We start from the raw sequence: 15,478 nt of genomic DNA on the forward strand, positions 1-15,478 counted from the left end.
TTCTCCTGCCCACCCTCCCCCCAGGAGGGGGGTCTGCAGCTGTACTAGGATTTGCACACCGGATGGAGATGGAAGGAGTGTTTCCCCACAAGACGTAATTAAGAGCCCATTGGATCCGATCCCTCCCTGCATTTGCGCCCTCCTCTCCCTAGTGGTGGGTCGAGGACCGGGGGATGCTGCATGGTTGGGGATACTCCAAGAGCCTGGACACTGTGAACACATCAGGGTTGGCTGGAACAGCCCAGGAGGGCCCCATGTGATTTGAAGCCACTGGCACACCTTCGGCCCACGAGGACCCCGGAGGTGTGTGCAGTTAAACTCACACCTTTCCCCCCTCCCCCTGGGAGCCAGTCAGGAGAGGGCTGCGAGAATCCACGAGTACCATTTCAAAACCCTTCTGAGACCTGCCTTCCCCTACACTTCCATCCTATACTCCATCGGGTCCGGAAGTTTGAATCAAACTCTACCGGAGAGGCTGGTGCATGCAGGGTGTGAGGGTACCAGAAGGATCCATACTGCAGAGCCTCGGATAGGTGAAAAGCGGGGGCTTCCCCCTCCAAGTTTTGGTGACCTGTACGGGGATGGCCATCCACATCCTATAAATAGTCAAAGCGCCAGCGACAATGGGTAGAGGAAAGACAAAAACAGCAGTGGGGGCCAGGAGGGCTACATCTCGCTCGCTGTCCTTGGAAACATTGTTTGTATGCTCTTGATAGGCAGAAGATGGGGCCACAATTACCCCTCCCACTGATAAAGTGGACATGATTTTGCAGAAAATTCGAGACTCGAGATCTGCAATTGCACAGCAACTGGGCACAATTTCGGTGGAGCTCATCCTGCTCAAAGATGATCACAGAAAGCTGGCTGACAAACTTAAATCATCTGACAGACACTAGTACCGCAGGTGAAAGAGCATGACGAGCAAATACAACACATGCGCCAACAAATTAAATTCTTACAGGCCCTTGCAGTTGATGCGGAAGGAAGAGCCCGACGCAACAACATCAGAATAGTGGGTCTCCTTAAGGGGTCGGAGGGCCCTCACCCAATGACATTCATAGAGGAGTGGCTCAAAACCAGTGTGGCCCCCACAGGTCTGTCTGCGCTCTTTAAGGTGAAGAGGGTCCATCGGGTCCCAACGCGAAGACCTATACCTGACGCAAACCCACGACTGATCCTGGCCAGGATTTTAAATTTTAGGGACCGGGATTATGTGTTGCAAGCAGCCCGGGACAATGGCCCGATACAGTTTGACAGTGCAAAAATTTCCATTGTCCCTGATTACACCATACCAGTCCAACGCAAACATTTCTCATTTATGGAGGTCAAGGCTCGGTACCGTGCTGCAGGCCTCACATTTGCTCTTTAATTCTAGGCCAAGTTAAAAATTATCCACAACCAACGTTCCTTCTTCTTCGACATGCAGGAGAGCGCATGGGACTGGCTTGAAAGGAATTTCCCTGACACCTTCAGCATCGGGTTCCCTAAAAAATGGCAACGGAAATCGCAGCGACCTCCTCAAAGATGGAGGAAAGGACTTACGACACAGAGCAGAGTGACTGGTCCCCCTTCACGGCAGGTGGTTTTAGAGGGCAGACGAGAGGCCCTCCGGTCTGCATCTGCTCTGCGGACCCCCTGCCCACCTATTAGCTCCAGTCCCTGAGAGGAGGTGTCTTTGGACTCAGACTCAGGGGGTAGCATAGCATTGTTTCCATCAGTGTCTACACAGCAAAGTAACGACCTGCTGGACTGAAAACTATGTAATTGTAATAGGAAGGGGCACCCCACCATTCAGGTATTCTGTGCATGCCTCGGGGGAAGAGCTAAGTTGTTTCTATGTTTTAAGTCCCGGCTGGTGCACAATATGCCACGACTAGGATGCACACCAAGAGCCAGCATGGTAAGTTTAATTGGAATTGTCCCGTGGCCCGGCCTGTCCTAGGCGAATCCATCCATTGTGAACGGTACATATGTATATCACGTAAACAGCCTACCCTACAAATGAAACCAAATGTTTCAGTGTAGTCCATTATGTTTTTGTTTCTCACACAATATGGTCGATCGAAGTTCAGTCGTTTGACCCAGTGTTGGGATTATGTTGCTTTATTTGAACTTCTGCTGCTCTATTTGCTAACATCTGCAGGGGGTGGGCTAAAGATGCTACTGTGTTCTTCGAATGATGTAGGTAGCTAAATCTTACACTATCATCTCGTGGAATATACAGGGGATGGGCTCATTTCACAAGCAACATAGAATTGCTGCTCAGTTACATCGTTGCCGTACTCAAATTGTGTACTTACAAGAGACAAACTTAATATCTTCAGAAACCTGTAAGTTGCAGAGATGATGGAGGGGTCAGCTCTATGCGACTCCCTATTCTGCCTTTTTGAGAGGGGCAGCGATCTGGTTACGGGTGAGGGTTCCTTTCTCTCTTAATGAGAGTAGAATAGACAACATGGGTAGATATGTGCTATTGCGAGGGACTCTGGACCGTAAACAAGTGGCATTGGGGTCCATTTGTGCACCTAATACTGATCAAGATGCCTTTCGACCCGCTTGTCACGTGCCCTCTCAGACTGGATGCAATACCCGTGGGTGTTGGGGGGAGATTTTAATGTGGTATTTGACGTACAGCTGGACCGATCTCACCCTCCCTTGTCAAATACAGTTGCAATAGTGCAGGCCACTAACTTGACTAGATGGGCAAATGGATGGGGCCTGCTGGATGTCTGGAGATTGCAACATGTCGGTATGCGTGAATATTCCTACTATTCCCACCCGCACTGCTTGCATACCCGCCTTGACCACTTCTTATGCACACCTGACCTATTCCCATCTCTTACACAGAGCACTTATTTGGGAAAAAACATTTCAGATCATAATCCAATAGAATTGATGCTTAACTGGGGCTGGATCCCTACGCCAATTCCAACTTAGCACTTACAGCCCTTGCAATTAGAAGATCCAGTAGTCAGAAACACATTAGAAACGCCATCACTACATACTATGCCGAAAATGAGGGCACAGACACAACTAGATCCGTAGAGTGGGAAGCCCTCAAAGTGACGATTCAGAAGGTTTCTATGGGCACGTTAGTAGGTGCCAGACAGGAGGGATCTCCGGACATTACAGAGATGGAAAGGACACTGCAGGTGCTGGAGGTGGCGGCCCAGCTGAGTGTAGAAAGAGTAGAGGAACTACAAGAAGCTAGAATAAAAGTTGCAGAGTTATGGGAACAACTGCAAGTGATTGAATTGAATGCATATACCCTATGCACACATGCAGAAGCAGACAGGTCCAGTACATTACTAGCTTGTCTGATAATACCACAACCCTCACCTACACCAATCCTAGCGGTCCATGATAGTCATCACACATTTGTTACCACCCAGGAAGAAATTAATAGGGCATTTCAGGATTATTATGCAGATCTCTATGCAGCTCCTCCCCTCACATGACAGAAGCAACCACAATATTCCACAAATCCGTAAAGCTCCCTGCTATTTCAACACGCAAATATCGAAGACTTAGCGGCTCCACTGTCCTCCGCTGAGATCCGCAGTGCAATAAGAGGACTTGCTCGCAACAAACATCGTGCTCAGACAGGCTTCACATCGAGTTCTATTCCACATTTGCATCACACCTAGTTCCTAAACTATTACAGCTGTATACTACCTTGCTCGCAGAGGGCACCCTACCTCCCACAACCAGGGAGGAGAAAGTGACTTCCTTATTGAAACCAGACATGCCCCCTAAAGGCCTCACTTCCTACAGGCCCCTCTCGATTCTTAAGACAGAATATAAAATTCTCAGTAAAATCCTGGCATCAAGACTACTCCCCAAATTAATACACACAGATCAATGTGATTTCATACCCAAGCGTAGCACCTCACTAAATATTCACAGTTTTTATGCCCTGTTACATGCAGCTTATGTCCAATCTCCACGAGCGAGCTGCCTCTCATTGGATATTCGTCAAGCATTTGACAACCTGATTTAGTCATATATGCTGGCTGCACTTGCCAAGTTTGGGATTCCAGCATTTCTCCCGCATAGCATATTTTTTGTGGCACACGTTAGGGCTGTCCCTTTTTGCCCTTACTGTTCGTGCTATCCTTAGAGCCTCTAACACAGTATCTACACCGCGTTATGACACCATATAGCATCCCCGTGGGCTCGGCAAATCACTCTGTGTCGCTCTATGCCGATGATATGTTGTTGTATTTTAAATACCTGCATATGAACATGCAACCTATAGCCAATTTGTTCACACAATTTGGGGAAATATTCGGCCTACATCTCAACGCCTCAAAATCGGTGGCGTACTCCTTTTGTGATACTTATAATTTTCCCAGCCTTCAGTTCGGTTTGCTGCAGTTTGGGCTAGAGCCAATCCTTTTTAAATATCTGGGAATCCATATCTACAGGACCACTTCTGATACCATAGATGGAAATGTGGTTTGAACGCTTAACTCTTGGTCATGCTACCCAGACTCTTTTACCAGGTTGTGAACCTTCCTGTTGCCCTTCCAGCATGGATCTACAAAGCACTTGACACATTACTATTGTCATTGCTCTGGGGGCCAGGTCGACATAGATTGGCCCTTGCCAAAATGCAGTTGCCGAGCACCGAAGGGGGCATAGGGCCACCGATTTTAAGGCATACTGTACAGCAGGGCAATTGCAATGGTTGGCATACTGGCTTGCCAGCGGTAACTTATTAGAAAATGGTTACTCTCCTGAGCGGCTAAAACTTGGATCATTATAGGTATTGCTATGCCCCGGTGCAGGATGGATACGAGACCCTCCCTTACTTCTCAATATAGCACTCCAATATTGGAAGGTGGCACTGAAATATGCCAAAATGCCCACCCCATATGCCCCAAATGTTCCACTTTGTGGCCTACCAACCTTACGGGCAATACTATCAGCTGCTAGATTATGGAGTTGGGCAGAAGCCGGAATTGAGACAGTGGGTGACTTATTCTTAGGCAGAAATCTGATGCCCCATGATTAGTTTGTACGAGCTAATACTGTTTCAGATACCCTATTCTTGACCCACGCTGCAATCACACATTTTATACGCCGAGACTGGTTGGTGGACCAGAAGGAGCCCCCTACCTTCCAAATATTGCATGCACTTCACATAATGGGTCACGGAAGCCATCTGGTTAGATGGTTATACCTGGGAACATATGGGCACTTCACTATTGTCCCGTCGCCAGAAGTGGGAAACTGCGATAGCCAGGGAATTCACTGACAGATAATGGGAGCAGGTCCTACAACATCCCAGACGAGTCTCCCGCAATGTTCGACTTAAATCTATACAGTTAATAATCCTACACAGGGCTTACCTAACGATACGAGTCATGCACCCTACCACTTCTTCAGACTGTCCTAGGTGTTGCCGACCGTATGCTGACTTCATACACATGATGTGGACTTACCCATCACTGAAATGGTTTTGGACTGAAATCACGCTGGGCCTCACCCAAATTACTGAGCGCTCCTCTTGGACTACTATTGAGGCCTGCCTCTTGGGTCTTTACCCTCTCACTAAAAAGGCGGTTGCACTGTGCCGCTTTACAGGGCTCTCCTTGATGCTGGTCAAGAGGCTAATCACACCGCCCTAGAAATCTTGCAAGGTGCCGCGAGAGAGCAAGTGGAGAGAAGAAGTTATCAAGTGGGCTACTGCAGAGAGAGAGGCTCTACAGCGCGAGGAGTATAGGGGACTGAGGAAAAAGCTGATTTCAATGGAATGGGCCCAAATGGTAGAACATTTTAGGTTAAATACCGCAGCAGATGACGACGTGGAAACATGTATTATTTATTTGATTTTCCCCCATGGTCGTCTGTCGAATCCCCCCCAACCCAGCCCCACCACCCACCGCTCTTAATTGCATGGGCCGCTCCTGATATGCAATGCTCCCCCCATTTGAGATTCAATATTCAATGTATCAATGCATTGAGACCTCAGTTGAGGTCGCCAACCATTGATCTGGTACAGACTCCTCAAATGTGCTGGTAAGACATTTGCTAAATGGAAGCTGTTGCAGAGGAGCAGCTTCCTCATTTTGAATGGTGTCTTGCTGCGCCCGAGGGACAGTGCCGATTTACGTAACAAGGGCTGCTTTGCAAAACATATGGTCATTGAGTGATTGTGACTGCAGGGATGAAGATCTGGTCCCTCTCACAAGCTATGATTTTTGCTTTTGCCCCCATGTATGTTAGGATATAAGTGGGAGGTGTTTGAGGTTCCTATAATGTCGTCCAAAGTCCAAGTTCAGTAAAGGTGATCAAGTGCCAGTCTTAAAGAAAAATACGAAGGATTGAAGAAACTGTGGTGTGGGTATTAATAGGGTTTGCATGAGGCAGAAGTTTTTTGCAACTACCTGTGAATGGAAATTGTGCGCTGAGATTTACTAGTGCATCAGTCACGCTGGCAAATCAACTAAGCAACATAAAGCAGTTAGGGGCATATCAGCAATGGCTGGCGATAATTATCGCTCAGCGCTCTTAGCGTGAGGATAATTATCGCCGTCCAACTCTGAATTTTATCGCGGAGATAGCGTGCTATCAGCAACGTTTATCTCGAAAGCGATAAAATTCAGAGCGCAAGCTGCCAATTGTGAGATTATCGCTGGAAATACAGCGATAATCCCACAAGGTTTGGCGATAGCTTGCTGATAGGGATAGACATACTTACCCATGATATCCACTTTACATAGGATAGCATGGCTAAGTCAGAATAATCCCAGACGTAAAAAAGCAGCGTTAACCGCGGTTAGCGCTGCTTTTTTTGTCGCTAACAGGGTTAACGATATCCTTGATAATAGGAGAAATGTCGCTTAGCGACATTACTCCTATTATTTTACTCTGGAACGCCCCCTTTGCATCTCATTAGAAATGCAAGGGGAAGCGTAGAGTAAAAGGGTGCTAACATGCAAATTTGCGTGTTAGCACCCTGTTGCTGATAGGGCCCTAGTTTTATCTCTGCTTTTTTTGGCTTTTAAAGCCAAAAAAGCAGATATAAAGCCCTTGTTGATATGCCCCTTGGTATGTAAAAAGAGCACTCACTGCTTTGCAAACCCACCTTGGTTCAATGGAGTCTTAACCTCCACCATTTCTCAGTTTTACTAACAGTTGCTCTTGACTTGCCTCTGCGAAATGTGAGATATACAAAACAAATTGGCATTAGATAAGTACAGAATATTTTGTTATTCTTCGAATTTGAGTTGAAAATCCTGATTTAAAAAATTATATTTTTAGACTTAATGCCACTGTATCAAAAGAAATGACTGGTTCACGTCTTCTTTCACGAGAATTTGTGCTTGTGTGATTGCTCTTAGGTCAGTCACCTAAATAAATGCATTCAGGAAGTGATCCTTGTTACATCATTTCCAGGTTCCATAGGTAACTGCTGTACATCGAACTGAGGACGTCTGTTTTAGGAGGGTCACACATCTGATCTTTGGAAGGGCAAAAGCTACTCTTCAGCATGACTCTTGACATTTTAAATGAAAGGTGCCTCAATTACGTCTCTGGTCTCGAGAGCAAACATCTTTATCCCTTTCAGGTCTTCCACCCTTTAACAAATCACCCTCATTATGCAGCAAAACATTACACACCACCTGGAAGATTAAAAGCAAAGAGCCATATAGGAATGACTAAGAGAAGGAAGGGGTTGTGGACGTGGATGCATGGACTGGGCGGAGAGAAGGGAGATGGTTTTCGGGGAGTAGTGTTTGCGGTGCTCTTGATGCATTCATAAAGTCTTTTTCGGGATGAATGTTTGGTGTGTCAGTGTTTGCCTGTTATGTTTATTTCGTTTTTACAGCAGGAGTATGCTGATACGGACCCTACAGCAGGTAAATCAACCCATGATCTATCCCACTAGAAATTGGACTATTATTCTGCAGATTACACATAGACTACACACAGCTCTAAACAGGAATTGCAAGCAGTGACTTGTACATCTGTGTAACAAGTAATAAATTCCCTCGATCATTAGAATCAACAATTAACCTTTGTCCTATCCACTAAGCATATGTGGCCTTTCTTTTCACTGTATACAGGATTGGGGACCTGCATTTTCTTGCTGAATTAAGGGAGTTATCATCTTGAATTCTCCTCCAGATGTTGGCTTGCAGGTGTCACTGTGAATGATACACTTTACTTTGGGTCATCCTAGTGACTAAAAAATATTTATTTCAGTTTGTTTCTAATCGCCTCCACTTCACTTATGTATTGTGTTTGGGAATGGACAAAGTCATTGCCTAAGTTCCTTGCATTGACCCACCTGAGGGTACACACAGAAAAATGTCCAACCACGAGTTGTGTGTGTACTATTCTATTTTATAATTAAGCAGTCAATAACTTGTATGCAGAACTACCATTCTTTAACTATTATAGCCTCATGGCTTCCTACTACCTTACGCCACTACCTTAAGCCAATAGAATCTCACCTGGAACTTGCTGTAGACGCCCTCAACCAGGGCGCCTTTTACACATAGGGTGCACTTTCCCTGTTTGTGCCACAGCGCACCTTAAAACAGGTGCACAGGACGAAAACAGGGAAAATGCACCATATTACATTGAATGTGCTGCCTCCAGTGCAGCCGCGAAGTTGTGCTGCCCTAGGGGTAGTGCATTCAAGGGGAAAACAGAGTGGCTTTAAAGCACCTGCTCTGTGTTTCATTGTGCAGGCGGCAAACTGCCTGCACTTTTAAGAGGGGAGAGAGATCCTCTTGCTGGCGGGTGCAGTGATTGACTACACCTGCCTGCAAGGGGATGTATGGACCCCCTTCCCCACTCCAGAGGGCTGCCATCAGGGGAAGCACTGAGAGTGCACCACCTTTTAGGTGGTGCACTGTCAGTGCTCCTCCTGACAGCTTCTTTGTCTTTGTGCCTCGTCTATAATACGGCACGTGTGCAGAGGCAAAGGGACTCCCTCATTTGCATTGGGCCACACCCCCATGCAAATGAGTGAACACACTCTGGTGATAGCGCTGGTGCTATATGTGCGCCAGCGCTGTCTGTATCACAGAAAAGGCTGCACAAGTGTCTGCTGTTCTTTCTGTAATACCAAAGTGCCCTGGGGTGTGCAAAATGGGTGCACATACCCGTTGTACCCCTAGGGCACTTTCCATAATATGGACTTTGGTGATATTTAATACAGTGCATTATAAGGTGCATTTATATGTGGGAGCAACACCTTTATTGTAAATGGGCAGTGGGTATGTTTGCACTTTTACACCTCACTGTTCGTTCCCTGGGGATCCCTTCAACACACAGCTAGCTCTTACCCTATGAAATTAATAAATCAGAGCTGAAGCCTTGGGTATCTGAGTTTTGTCTTGCTTTAGTCGTAAGCCAATTCTTTCTCCGTACCAGCATAGACCATGCTGAAATACTAATTTCTCAGTGGGGGCTGTCATTATGTTTGAGATACACTGTATGTAAACCCTCTTCACTGTGTCGTAATGACATCTGACTAATTTATTTCGCAAGGGCCCAATTAGGTATTTTAGTGAACCCATGTGGTCACATAACACCTTGTTAGATATGTCAGCCTTACGGTGGTCTTCCCGCATACCTTTTTGCCATTTCCCCTCCTATTCTGCTTAATTTGTTTTGTTGGTCTCAGGACTCTGTGCACTTTACCAGTGATAAAGTGCTTGTACTCACTCCCTAAAACATAACTTGTATGTCCCTAGTAAAGTGGTATGCCATATATTAAGAGCTGGTAAATTATATGCTACTATTGGGCCTGCAGTGCTTATTATGCCATGCACTTCAGTAGCCCCATAAAGCTTGTCTCAAGCCTGCCATTCCAGCCTGTAAGCAGTTTTAGACTACCAATTCGGCTTGGCAAAATAATCCCCTTGCCAAGCCTAAAACCTCCCTCAGTTATATCAAGGTGTGTTATTGCAGTCTGATCTCACGAGATTCTGAAAAAACAACTATATATATATATATAAGGTATTAAGAAACATATTGCCATCCATCAATATGTTATAGAGATATGTAACCGTTAAACCATTTCCATATCTCTATGTCTAGGGCACGGGTCAAACAGTGACCTTGTTTTATGAACATGAAACCGGGGATGTTAGATCTCCTATTACTTTTATACCCTAGTTTGCCTATTTCTTACCTTTAAATAAAATGGATCCGCTACGTTCAGGAACACCTGGTACTGCTCCACAATAGGACATCTCATGTGGGCTGGTCATTACTCGTTGCACGCTACCTGCACTTTCGCTAGTGCTTCCGGGGCATTAAAAATGAGAAGAAATACTCTCGCTAGTACTTACGGGGCAGTTGGAAATTAGAGGAAATACTGTGACCACAGTTACAGTAATGACCAGCCCACATGGGACGTTGGCTTAGACAACGTCATACGCATGTTGATGACGCTTCGGCAACCATCAGGTGCATGGGATTAACTCGAGGCATTTAAAACCGCTGGAAGAACGCCCTTGCTGTCTTCCTATTGTGGAGCGGTACCCGGTGTTCCTGAAAGTAGCGGATCCATTTTATTTAAAGGTAAGAAATATGCAAACTAGGATCTAATAGTAATAGGAGATCTAACATCCCCGGTTTCATGTCCATAAAACGCGATCACTGTTTGACCCGTGCCCTGGACACCGAGATATGGAAACGGTTTAATCGTTAAATATCGCTATAAACTTTAAGCAGCCAGCATGGCGGACGCAGCCTGAACAAGCTCTGTGCACTCACCGTACAAAACCTGTCTTTCATCCGGCATTGCCTGAACTTGGAGCAGTTCATCCATGTCGCCAGTGACGGGGACCCAGCTGGTGTCCCGCTGTGGGGTCCGGGACAGATTCAGTCGTGGGATTGCTGCCAGACTCGTGATCCGAGAGTGCGAGCGTGGTTGAGGAGCGGCGCATTCCTGCCTACCACCTGATTGAGCTGCCGTGGCTGGGACCAGAGCCTGGATTGGGTTGAGAACCTGGGGCGAGGTGAGTGGGGGCGCCCTGGGGGGCTGGGCGGGTGCTGCCGGTGTCGTGCGACCTCGCCTGCAGGCCTATCTGGGTTCTCGGCTTTGGGTTGGTGCTTGGGCTATGGGGGAGCCCATCGGCCCATTTAGATTCCGGGCTGTGGCCGCGGGGCTCACCTGGGCCTGAGTGCCACCCGGTGCTAGGGTCTTGTTGCTGTGCGGGCCTTGGGGGCAGGGGGGCCACGGTGCTATCTTGCCGTGCCTGCAGGGCCTGCCCGGCACCATTCGCCACAGAGCGTCTCTGGGTACCTGCCCGCATACCGGTGCTAGGTTGAGGCCTGCCACATTGAGGAGATGTTTACTTTACCGCAGCCAAGGCGTGTGAGGTGCAGGACGCCCAGGCCTGTTTGGAAACTTGTGGCTGACCTCAGAGCCTGGGCCTGCGACTGGGGCCTAGGCATGCAGCTCCTGCCCGGCCTTCATTACCCCCCCTCGGCATTTGGTGCTCCAGATTTGATCTGTTGACCATTTCCTCCACTCCACAGTTCTGGTGCACACCCTGGGACAGGTCCTGGGAGGGGGTGAGCTCCAGTGCGGGGCCCAGTGGACGTAAAGACAACGTTATGCCCTACATCTTGTATTGTTGGAGGAGCAGCTGCCCTGGAGCACTGGGTTGTCGGGGGTCTGCAGCATGCTGGTGGTCCAGCAAGTTAGGTTCCTCTAGGGGGCCTGCTTGGCTTCCCACTGCTGGTTGCGGAGGTGGCCGGATTAGTCCCGGTGCAGCTTGCGGCCTAGCGGTGTGTCCCCTGTACATTGCCTTTAGGAGGCTGGTTGGCGTCCCTGTGCCTGTGTTTCGCCTTGTTGGCCCGAGTTTCATCCCCAGTGACAAGCGGCGCAATAAACCAGCAGCACCACAATGGGAAAGGATAAACCTGGCGCTACAGGCCCAAAGTAGAGCACCCTGAACCAGTTTGCCATGTCCTCAGGAGGGGGCACTCCACCTGCCGTGTTACAGAAAATGCGGTCTTATTGGCGGCTATTACGAATGAGAGTGACACATTGGAGGCCAAAATCGGGGTGGTGGGTGCCGAGGTGTCATTCCAGCGGCAGGACCTGAGAAAGGCTGTGGACTGCATCACCGAGGCGGAGATGCGGGTGACGTCTGTGGAAGATACCGTGCAGACCCTCCAACACCAGATCAATAAATTGACGGTGATTTCTAAAGAACTTGCTGCCCGGGCCGAGGATGTGGAAGGTCGCGTGAGGCGCAGCAACCTCCGCTTTGTTGGGTTCCCGGAGGGGCTGCGAGGGAGGCTCCATGAGCCATTTTCTCACCTCTTGGCTTACAGACCTGCTGCCCGCAGACAAGCTTTCATCATGTTTTGTAGTCGAAAGGGCCCACCGGGCACTCACGAGAAAACCACCTCCTGGCAAAACCCGCGGCCCGTCATCGCTAAGATGTTGAATTACGCAGATAGAGACGCTGTGCTGCAGTACACCAGGTTGAACAAGGATAGGCTAGTGTATGATTCCAGGCCTATCATGATTTTACCGGATTACACCCGTCTGGTGCAACAGCAAAGACAGTCCTTTACAGCTGCAAAGAGGCGGCTGCGTGAGCTCAATCTCTCTTACATGTTATTATATCCTGCTAGACTCCGGGGGATTTTTGACTCTAAAACTTTCTTTTTTGATACGCCTGAAGCAGTCTTCACCTGGTCTGACGAAAGGGCCCACCTGAAGCCACACTTCCCGCCACTGCTGGAATCAGACTCTTCTAGGGGCTTGCAGCGGAATAGGCCACGCAGGGCAAAATCAAAAAGATGGCATCGCTCTGGTTCAGACCGTTGATTCTCCAGCCCTGTACAAGTAACTTGACGCAATTGTAGTCAGTGATACTCTCAGTTGCACACTAATGTGTGCCCATGGGCTGGACACATACAGAACATTTTGCTCCAAGTTGGGGTTGACGCTATACACAGTGGCTGATTTGCACGGTCATTAGTTTGCCACGGTTTATTTTACACAGGGAGGGTGGGATCCATTGGAGGGGGGTCCCTGGTATCCAGGGTTGGGGTCCTGGGGTACTCCTCACTGCGACAGATGCTCCTTGTTGTTGGCAGTATCGGGTGGTGGGAGGGGGGGTAATGGGGGGTGCTTTCAGGGTAACAAAGTTATGTTATTTGTTGTTTACATACGCAGACACATCTCACACTCCCCACTAGGCAGAACAGTATGTTTAGAACCAGACTAGATCTATGGCTTCTCACGCAAAGGTCTCCCATCTGGGCGAACTGACTGTGGTGACGTGGAACGTACGGGGACTTCTTAATAAAGTTAAGTGGGGGCCATCTTACGGCAACCAAACGATATGGAACTGACATTCTGCTCTTGCAAGAGACAGATCTCCTAGGCAATAAGGTCCCTTGTCTATCGCGGTTTGGGTTCTGCCAGGTATACCATGCGGGTTTCACCAGGAGCTCCCATGGGACTGCCATTCTTGTCAATGGTCGTGTCCCTTTCCTTCATAAGAAACATTGGGCAGATCCTGGGTGCAGGTATGTCTTCCTGACGGGTACGCTTTATGGTGAGGCGCTCACGCTCGGCAGTGTGTATGCACCTCCGCCTCTTGGGGCCACATTTGACTAGATTGTGGGGTGAACTACCTGATGGCTTGTCCCTCTTCGGTGGTGACTGGAACTATACCACTATACCATGACACCACTGGAGAGGAGACGGAGCTCAGGGGCCGCTGCCCCCCTCTGTCCCTCTAAATTGTCATCGCTGGTGGGGACCTTGGGTTGGGCTGATATTTGGCGGGAATATCATCCGTCCGAGTCAGGTTACACATTTCTATCAGCGGTGCATGGCTCAGTATCTCACCTGGATTACCTTGTCACATCCTGGACCTATGTCTGCAGATTTGCTCAGGCCACGCATCTTTCGAGAGGGTTGTCGGATCACTCAGTTTCAGTGATGCGCCTCTTTTTTTTAAACACACTTTTTTTCCTTTTTTTTCTTTGTGCAGTAAAATCAAAATGAATACATACATGCATATATAATTATTGGTGCCTTGCAAATAGTAGTAGAAAACGTAGCCAGCAATCAGCACTTGGTGACTAGCCATTGGTGTCAAACATCTACAAATTAGGTTGTGTTGCATGTACATTTTAACATTATGACTTGGTATAGTAAAATCGTACATAAGTGTTTAAGTATAAATTTAACTTCCCTACTACCTAACCCCCCTATCCTCCCTTTACTGGCTCTTCCTCGGACAGGACAAATATGTGTCCACCTTAGTGTCCACCTTAGTGTCCGCCAATCATGTTTTATAGTCGTGTCGTTCTAGGGTCAATAATAATGTGATAGTTGAGGGTCAGCGATGATAACAATATTATGTATCGTCTACTCTGGGAGAAGGCATAGGTTCTATGGCTTTAACTGCTTCCATTAACAGGTCCCATTCCATAGATACTGGGGTCTTACGTAGGCCTCTGGCCTCTTCTCGTCTAATGGCAGCGCCTTCCGCACTTCCCCAACTTATGACCTCATCGTGCCAAGCGCATACTAATGGAGCCCTCACAGATTTCCAGCGCATAGTGATGGCGCGTTTGACAATCAGTACCGCCAAATCAAAAAAACGGGTTTGCACCTTCTGTGATTTAGAGCGGCACCGCAAGCCAAGCATGCAGCCATCTGCTGTCTGCTCTATAGGGACGTCAGTTGTGGTTTTTAGACTCTGGATCACCTCCGCCCAGAATTCAGCCAGTTTTGGGCATGCCCATATCATATGTAGAATGTCGGCGTTTGCTAGCCTGCATCTAGGGCAGTGGTATTCAGTGTCCGGAAACATATGTTGTAATCGGTGTGGGGTTAGATACGCCCTATGTAATTATCACAGATTGTATGAACTTAAATTTGGCATTGCGAGACACCTTCTTGGTGTACTCTATATGGTGACCCACTCCTTATCTGTTAGGTCTTTTCCTAGATCCTCAGACCATTTGCTGTGGAGTACAGTGAGGGAGATCCCAGCTTGTGCCCTGATGGCACAGTATAATCACCTTGTGAGGTGACGGCCATTACCCATGAGATAAAGTGCATTCCTTTGAACTCGTGTGTTTGGGGTTCTTCTCTAGTTTGGGCCCAGTGTTTCTTAACATAAGCAAGGATTGCCGCATGTGTCATATATATAGGTTACCCGAGACCCCATTTTCCCTAATGAAGTTCTCATGATCCATGAGGGTACCATATTAAAGAGCACCCCCACCGTAGTAACCCCTTCCTCCACCCAACAGCGTATCCTACGGGTAGTAATTAAACCTGTGAAAGGAGGGATACCCAGAAGTGGTATATTAGTCGCGTATGGGACATTCCTGTCTGCATATTGTAGTCCCCTATGCCAGGATTTTTGTGCGGGCAGCATTAAAATGTGTAGAACTCCATGATTGATGTCACAGGTTGTATATCCTACTTCCTGTAAATTGCATCCTGCCAACCAATATGCCA

The 15,478-nt window shown here is 47.9% G+C and overlaps 1 long non-coding RNA gene across 1 annotated transcript in view; it reads left to right on the forward strand.

The window, feature by feature from the left end:
* The first annotated feature begins 10,443 nt into the window (after positions 1-10,443).
* Positions 10,444-15,478, forward strand: part of LOC146798908 (uncharacterized) — a 54,644-nt gene continuing 49,609 nt past the window's right edge. Inside the window, exon 1 of the long non-coding RNA XR_014969213.1 lies at positions 10,444-10,548. This is a non-coding gene — a long non-coding RNA (uncharacterized LOC146798908). The remainder of the gene's footprint in view (positions 10,549-15,478) is intronic.

Source organism: Triturus cristatus, chromosome 9 (assembly GCF_964204655.1).
Source record: "Triturus cristatus chromosome 9, aTriCri1.1, whole genome shotgun sequence".
Taxonomy (NCBI): Eukaryota; Metazoa; Chordata; class Amphibia; order Caudata; family Salamandridae; genus Triturus; species Triturus cristatus.